The sequence below is a fragment of the Myxine glutinosa genome, chromosome 1 (assembly GCF_964187855.1).
Source record: "Myxine glutinosa chromosome 1, kmMyxGlut1.1, whole genome shotgun sequence".
NCBI classification, from domain to species: Eukaryota; Metazoa; Chordata; class Myxini; order Myxiniformes; family Myxinidae; genus Myxine; species Myxine glutinosa.
Window position 1 is genome coordinate 154,010,678 of NC_136261.1, and position 8,267 is coordinate 154,018,944.

Genomic DNA, 8,267 nt, shown 5'->3' on the forward strand with positions numbered 1-8,267 from the left:
TCAAACCCGATGGAAGCATTAGGAACACATTGAGGTGTGTGTTCAGCTACACTGGCCTTCTCCAATACCACCTTTTTTGGATTACTGGTAGAAAAATTATCAACCGACGCCCTTCGTTTTTTAGAACCAATAATAGGGTCCTCCTCCATTCCTTCACTACATGAGGGAATCGCAGCAAAGGTTGTGCGAGTTGGGGTCGCTTCGGTTTCTGTGACAGGAAGTGAAGTGCGATCGTTTTCTAGACTCGGGATATGCCCATCGATGCTGCTATTGTTCGTCTCACTGCAGGAGGGAACAGCAGGAACCGGCAAACTCACAGGATTAACTCCAGTCGGTTTAATAGGAACACGAGTATTATCATTTTTACAATCGGTGTATGCGTGGCCATTTTCCCCACACTTTGAACACGAAACCTTGGGACAAAAACGTTTAACGTGACCAAAGGCTCCACAGTGAAAGCACGTTAGTGAGGCTGACGAGGCATACATTTGATACTCCCGATCGTCGGATTTTACTTTAAATGAAATATTTAACCCTGTATCATCACCACGATCGGGAAGTACCATGTAAACTTGGCGACGGAAACTCATAACGTGTTTTATCCTCTCGCCTCGGCTCTTCAGAGGGATCATGGACATTCTCGACACAGCTGTTCCATAACGAGAAAGGACTGACATTAGTTTGTCATTTGTTATAAATGGTGGTACGTTTGATACAACGATTTTCATCGCTGGAGTATCCATGGGGGACGCTAACATAAAAACACCACCTTCTGTGGTTAAACCTGCACTCACGACGTCGTGAACAAAGTTTTCTTCGGACAGGAAAATAACAACTTTTTGATTCATTCGTGAGGCAGCTCGGACATGCTCGCACCCGATTATTTTCCCCACTGCGAGTACCACATCCTCAGTGAGGACTCCTTCTGGTGGAACACACACAAATGCATGCTTCCTCGTTAGGCTATCGAACGCCTCTAACCAAGAGCGTGCATTCGCCATACCAGCGAATTCAACACCCCCCACTTGTCCGAACCGGACAAGAAGGTATCAAACCTAAATAATCGAACTAAAGTAAGTAATAAACGTGCATTATAAGCACAAAAATGGCTTACAAAATGCCGTCGAAGCCAGTAGGCCGCACCCAAAATGGGCCCTCTCTCGAGAGAGAGAGAGAGAGAGAGAGAGAGAGAGAGAGAGAGAGAGAGAGAGAGAGAGAGAGAGAAAGAGAAAGAGAAAGAGAGAGAGAAAGAGAGAGAGAAAGAGAGAGAGAAAGAGAGAGAGAAAGAGAGAGAGAAAGAAGAGAGAAAGAGAGAGAGAGAGAAAGAGAGAGAGAGAGAGAGAGAGAGAGAAGAGAGAGAAAGAGTGAGAAAGAGAGAGAGAGAGAGAGAGAGAAAGAGAGAGAAAGAGTGAGAAAGAGAGAGAAAGAGAGAGAAAGAGAGAGAGAGAGAGAGAGAGAGAGAGAGAGAGAGAGAGAGAGAGAGAGAGAGAGAGAGAGAGAAAGAGAGAGAAAGAGACAGAAAGAGAGAGAGAGAGAGAGAGAGAGAGAGAGAGAGAGAGAGAGAAAGAGAGAGAAAGAGAGAGAAAGAGAGAGAAAGAGAGAGAAAGAGAGAGAAAGAGAGAGAGAGAGAGAGAGAGAGAGAGAAGAGAGAGAGAGAGAAAGAGAGACTTTTGTATCTTTTTATTATAAAAATAGAAAAAGAAAACCCCCAAATAGGGGTCACATTGTCATTTCAAGCAGAGAAACAAACAAAAAATATTAATACAGTAAAATACAGTAAAATTATGCACAAAACATTTCACAAAACAATAAACGTTTCTCCAGGATTTTACAAATGACTTCTTTCACGCACCATTTGGTCTCAAACTGTGGCAGCCTTCCTGTTATGGAGAAAAAGGCAAAGTCTAACTTTACACGGCTCGTCACAAGATTTTTAAACAGGAATAAGGCATTTTCCTCATTAGCTCCGAGATCATCAACTTTTCTTTTTCTTGATTTATACACTGCCATTTTTGCCTGTGCAAGCAGGAAATTACCTAACACATCATTCATATTCTTGTGTGAGATGTCTAAGCCATAAATGAAAACACAAGTGTTGAAAACCAAGCCAATCCTGCCAAAACAATTCTTAAGAAAGATAAATAAAGGAGCCAACCGTTGACATTCAACATAAATATGAAAGAGGTTTTCAGGCCTTTTACAAAAGGGACATTCATCTGCTAGGAGACTTGAGAAGCGGTGCAGCAAGTGGTTAGAGGGGAGGATCCAGTGTGCAAGTCTCCATTGGAGGTCACCATGTCGTGGCGGCACAGGAGGATGATAGAATCCTTTCCAATTAGGAAAATATGGGGGGGAACAAGGTAAGAGGTCTCTCCATCGAACCCTCCGCTGTGTCATTTGCCCTTGCAAAAGGAAACTTACGCAACCCAAATAGAGGTCTTTTTGTTTAGGAAACCCATTGAATCCTATGCTAAAGGGGGTACACGGAGGAGAGTTGGCAAGAGAAAACTTGCAAATAAGTTCAGGAAAGGTAGCAGGAGAGGCACCTTGTTCGTTGTCTGCTTGGACTTGCTCCCAGTTAGGTGCAAGCTGTACATAGGTATGAAGCACACAGCGTAGCATACGTGCCACGACTCTGGAGGATCGCACGCCAACCAGGCTTGCCAATGCATCAGCTCCAATCCAACTGCCACTTGGGCTTAAAAGATCGGCGACGGATTTTATGTTCTTCGCGACAAAGCATTGAACGAGACACCTATCAGCAGGCATATCATGGAAAATTGAATTGTAAAACAAAGGTTCCATCAAGAACATTTGCTTTGTGTACGAATGCGTAGCTCTTGTTGTCGTTAGAGTTCGCCATGCGTTTAGTACACTTTGATAAAACCTGGAGAGGGGAGACATATCAAGATGCGAGAGATCCATCAAGAATATAGCGTGGTCATAGCCTAGTCTCCCCGCCTGCTGCAAAAGGCGACGAGCGACGTCGACCCAAGGTGGAGAGGGGTGCATGTACAGCATGCGTAGAGCAACCGAAAGTCGAAAGGCCATTAACCGGCTCTTTATGTCAACCAGGCCTTGGCCTCCATCGGTCAGTGGCAAGCTGAGGACCTCGGGTCGCAACCAGTTGCTTTCCATCCCAGAAGAAAGACACAAAGCACTTCTGGAGCTGTTGAAGCAACACTACCGGAGGGTGCAGCACAAAGAACCTGTGCCATAGGGTAGAGGCCACCAAACTGTTGATCACCAAGACCCTTCCACGATAAGACAGTTGTGTTATCAGATTTCTCCATTTTTGCAGTTTTCCTTCAACAAGATCCAACAGACCAGCCCAATTCTTTGCTACTGTGGCGTCATTACCCAAGAACACTCCAAGGTATTTCACGCCATCAGTGGCCCATGCAAGAGGAGCAGGAAGTTTGGGTGCCGAGTGACATGACGGACCAAGCCAAATGGCGCTCGTTTTCTCCCAATTCACTTTGGCTGAAGAAGCCTTTTCAAACACGGATAGACAATAACGGACAACGTTAATGTCATTGAGGTTCCGCACAAAGACACACACATCATCAGCATATGCCAGCACCTTAATGGGCCGTTCAAGATGAGAAAACCCAACCCCGGTTAGTCTAGCACGCAAATAACCCAGTAAGGGTTCGATGGAGAGAGCATAGAGCAAGCCAGAGAGGGGGCAACCTTGTCGAATTCCCCTGTTGACAGGCAAGGATGTAACAAGTCCATTGTTTATCTTAAGCACACTAGAGATATTGTTATACAGTATCTTAATGTAAGAAATGAAGGTCGGACCAAGTCCAAACCGTTCAAGCACTTTGAAGAGGTACCGATGATCGACGCGGTCAAAGGCCTTCTCCTGATCAAGGAGAAGGAAGTCCCAAATCTGTGGGGTTTTCTTTGCACAGTTCAATCATGTCTCTACGAGGGGAGATGTTGTCATAGATGGAGCGCTTGGGTACACAATAGCATTGGTCTTCTTTCAACAATGAGGAGAGATGAGGAGTGAGTCGCGATGCCAGGGCTTTTGAGAATACTTTATAGTCTGTGCATAGCAAAGAGATTGGGCGCCAGTTTTTAATATAGAGCAAGTCTCCTTTCTTTGGAATGAGGGTGAGAATAGCCCGTCGGCAACTCTGAGGAGCTCTCCAAGCTGGCAGCTTGCGTTCAAGGTGTTGAGGAGTTCGGGACCCAGTAGATGCCAGAATTTCTTATAAAATTCAGTTGTAAGTCCGTCCAATCCAGGCGCTTTCCCAACAGCAAGGCTGTGCAGAGCGGTGCCAAGTTCGTCCAAGGTAATGGGCCCCTCCAGGTAGGAACGTCCACCCTCACACAACACTGGCAGCCCTACGGAGATAGAGGCGACCACTGACAGGATTTATTTGCTCCATCGAGTATATTTTCGAGAAGTATTCCTTTGTAAAAAGTTTGATAACTGATTGGTTGAAAGTGATGGATGAGTCTGCCAAACGCAGTTGAGAGAGCTGTTTGTTCGGGAGGCGTTTCTCTAAGGAAAAAAAGTACTTAGTTGGTATGTCTGTCTCATTAAGGTGCTGCACCCTCATCCGAACTAGGGCACCACGTGCATTCCTCTCAGTTATTTCTTTTCAATAAAGACTGTTTTTCGGTTAAGGCTCTTTGCACATTAATTATTTTGTCCTGTGACCCTCTGGAGATGTAGAAATCTCTGATTGCAATAATTTCCTTGCTTCATAATCAGCCCTTTTTGAGAGCTCTGGTATTGTTGGCAGAAGCCTTTGATTTGGGGTTTTTAACTAGATCCCACCACACCAGTGGGTTAACCAGAACAGCTTAACTTCCGTTCCAAGAGATCTGTCCAGAAAGATTCAAAAGCCTGAATAAAATTGAAGTCTTCTATTAAACTATTGTTGAATTTCCAGTGAGAACTCCCTGGACACGGTTTCGAGAGTTGAACGAATGCTCGAGCTAGGAAGTGATCGGAGAAACCGGAAGGCACGATGTCAGATTTGCAAACTCCATGTAACAGGTGAGAATTTACATAAATGCGATCAAGCCTCGCAAGTGAGATGTGGTTGTTGGAACAACGACACCAAGTGTAGGATTGTTCGGAAGGTGTTGCAAGCGCCAGACATCATGGAGATTATATTTTGCGATGATATTTGCAAAGAGTTTTGCGGTACATGGTTGAGGTTCCGGCCCGTTTCGGTCGCATGAGGCATTAACAGTACAGTTAAAATCGCCACCAATAATTAGACAAGTCTGCAGATCCAGTGTTTGGAGGAACTTTCTCAGTTCAGCAAAGAAGGAGATCCGCTCACCATTTTTGCTTGGAGCATACACATTAAGGATTGTAAACTTGACCTGATTGAGATAGAAGGTCACAGAGGCAAGATGGCCATCAATGATATTCGCAAATTGAAGCGAGGATGGTTGGGAAATGTTTTCCCTAAGACAAACATGATTCCTGCCTTAGACGAGGAGCTGTTACTAAAGAAACACTTCTTATCCATAATGAGCCGCCACTGGGCCTGAACAGATCTGACAGCGTGGGTCTCCTGCAACAAAGCTATGTCGAGACCATTTGCGTTTATCAGCTGCTTGATCTGGATCTGGCGGAGTGAACTTCCACCACCATTGACATTTACTGTTCCAATCTTGAAACTCACCATGAATTAACTTAGAGTCTTTTTCGTCTTGGCGATCAATTTTCTTAAACGGTGACAATGTGTCTGAGGAAAGTTGAATAAGTCAGGCCTGCGTATAATAGCCTGAGCACACTCAAGGAAGGACGGTAAATCGGGAAAGTATTCTGTTAGGTTATTACTGCGTTTCCTGTACGTATTTTTCAAGAAAAGTCGTATTTGTTCAGGGGAAGTAGGACCTAGACTGGTAGGTTTCTCCATTGCTTCCATCTGGCTGTTTGCTTCCTCCAGGTCAGATTCGTCAGAGTCAGTTTTAATTTCCGAATCACACAAGCTTGTATAATCCTGCATGTCGCTGCTGTCATCAATATTGGCACACGGACCTGCACTAGTTGTAACATCTGTGTGCTCTCCTCACCGTGGGAACATTGCTTTGAGGAATAACAGCAATAATCTGTGGATTTTGTGAAACAGAAACAGCATCAGCAGATGCAGCGATGTTGCTTCCCCCGACTGCAACAAACCTCCGATGGTGTGGCGGTATCTAGCAGAATAGGAGTCTCTTGCAAGATATTGATTCCTGCGATTCCAGCTTCACCCGGTGATGAAGTGAGAGCAGTAACTGGGACAGTTTCGCTATTTTCTGCTGGCGGGAATTCAGCATCATCATGCTCAGGATTAACATTTTCCAAAGTGACAGCAAGTTCATCACCAGTGGCCTCGGCAGGTTCATCACCAATGGTCTCAGCAGGTTCATCACCAGTGGTCTCGGCAGGTTCACACCAGTGGTCTCGGCAGGTTCATCACCAGTGGTCTCGGCAGGTTCATCACCAGTGGTCTCGGCAGGTTCATCATCCATGGTCTCGACAGGTTCATCATCCATGGTCTCGACAGGTTCATCACCAGTGGTCTCAGCAGGTTCATCACCAGTGGTCTCAGCAAAATCATCAGAGGGACTTTCCAATAGCCGAGTCCGTAACAGGTGAGACGATTCCATTTGATTTGTTAACAGGTAAACCAGTCCCTGCATGTGGAACGTCTATGTCCTCACATGAAAGGGGGCCGAACTTGTTGGCTGTAGGTACAGGGTTTGTCCCAGGTAAGCCTTGTAGAGTGGCATCGGTCACGACTGGGGGGGTGTTACCGACAGGTTGCTTATTGTTAAATGCTGCCTTTTTCTGAGTTAAATGACCGTCGGGAAAGGTCTTTCTCTTCCTTGACGGAACAATGGTGAAACCATCCCCCGATGTTCGTTGTGCTGTTTGGATCATCGGGATGGGAAGGCTGAGCGTTATTGCCGGACATGGAAGATGTTCCCTTCACAGCCGAAGCAAAAGGATGAAGAAGAAGAATCCTTGTTGTTTACGTGGTTTGTCCCATCGTTCGACGAAGCCGTTTTTGGGCAAGAGCGTTTCAGGTGTCCGAATTTACCACATTCAAAACATTTCAAGGTGTCAGTGGTTACGTATAATTGGTAATCATGATTATCAATTTTGAATTTCAAAACAAATGTTCAGCGTTCTTTCGACGTTAGAAGGAGGAAGTACAAGATAAGCTTGTCTCCTGAAAGACATCACATGTTTAGCCCGGTCGTCCTGGCAACGTAAAGGTAACATCGTGACATGCGAAACCACAGTACCATAACGAGATAGTTCGGAGACCAGTCCTCTCGTTCTTCAGGAATGGAGGACAGTTCGAGATGATGAACCTTAACAGCTGGAGTGTCGAGAGGGGACACGAGTACGAAATGTCCGTCATCTGTCGATAATCCTGTACATACAATCTCGTGAACCAGTTCAGCCTCGGATACGAAAATAACGACACGTTTGTTCATTCGTGAGGCCGCGCGAACTTTATCAATACCGATTATGTTGCCCACAGCAATAACGAGGTCTTCGACGCTGACCTCGTTCGGGTGGGACACAAACAACGCCATGTCTACGAGTTAACGCTTCATATGCCACGTAACGTGAAAACGAAGTCATAATTTACAAGGGACGGGGTGGGGGGTGGGGACGGGGGACGAGGGACGGGGGACGAGGGACGGGGGACGAGGGACGGGGACGAGGGACGGGGGTGAGGAGCGGGCGGGGGGGGGGACGAGGGACGGGGGGACGGGGGGGGACGAGGGACGGGGGGGGGACGAGGGACGGGGGGGGGGGGACGAGGACGGGAGAGTGAATATCGCTCTCGAACAGTGATTAATTAATTACGAGCCGAGACAGATTTTCAAAGGCGAAAACAAACACAGCTGGTGGAGAAAAAAGCGATCAGCCGGAGGACGGGATGGGCCGCCGATTAATGCAAAAGTTATCCACAAACAGCTGCGGGCTCTCTTTCTCTCTCTCAGAAAAGGAAAAGGAAACAAAGGACACGGAGTGAATATAAATACAAACGAGATAAGAAAAGGGATCGAGGAGGGAAAAGGGAGGCAGAGGGGGATGGGGAAGGCCGAAGCTCCGAAGTGTTGGGTCTGATCAAAGGGGAGGGGTTGGGGCACAAATGCAGAGTAAGGATGTAAAGATAAACGAACAGGGGGAAGGAAAAGGTGAGATACGACGTGCAAAGGGACAAAAGAGTAGAACAGCAGAGCAGCTCGTACCTCACCACACATGCACAGCCACCATCTTGCCG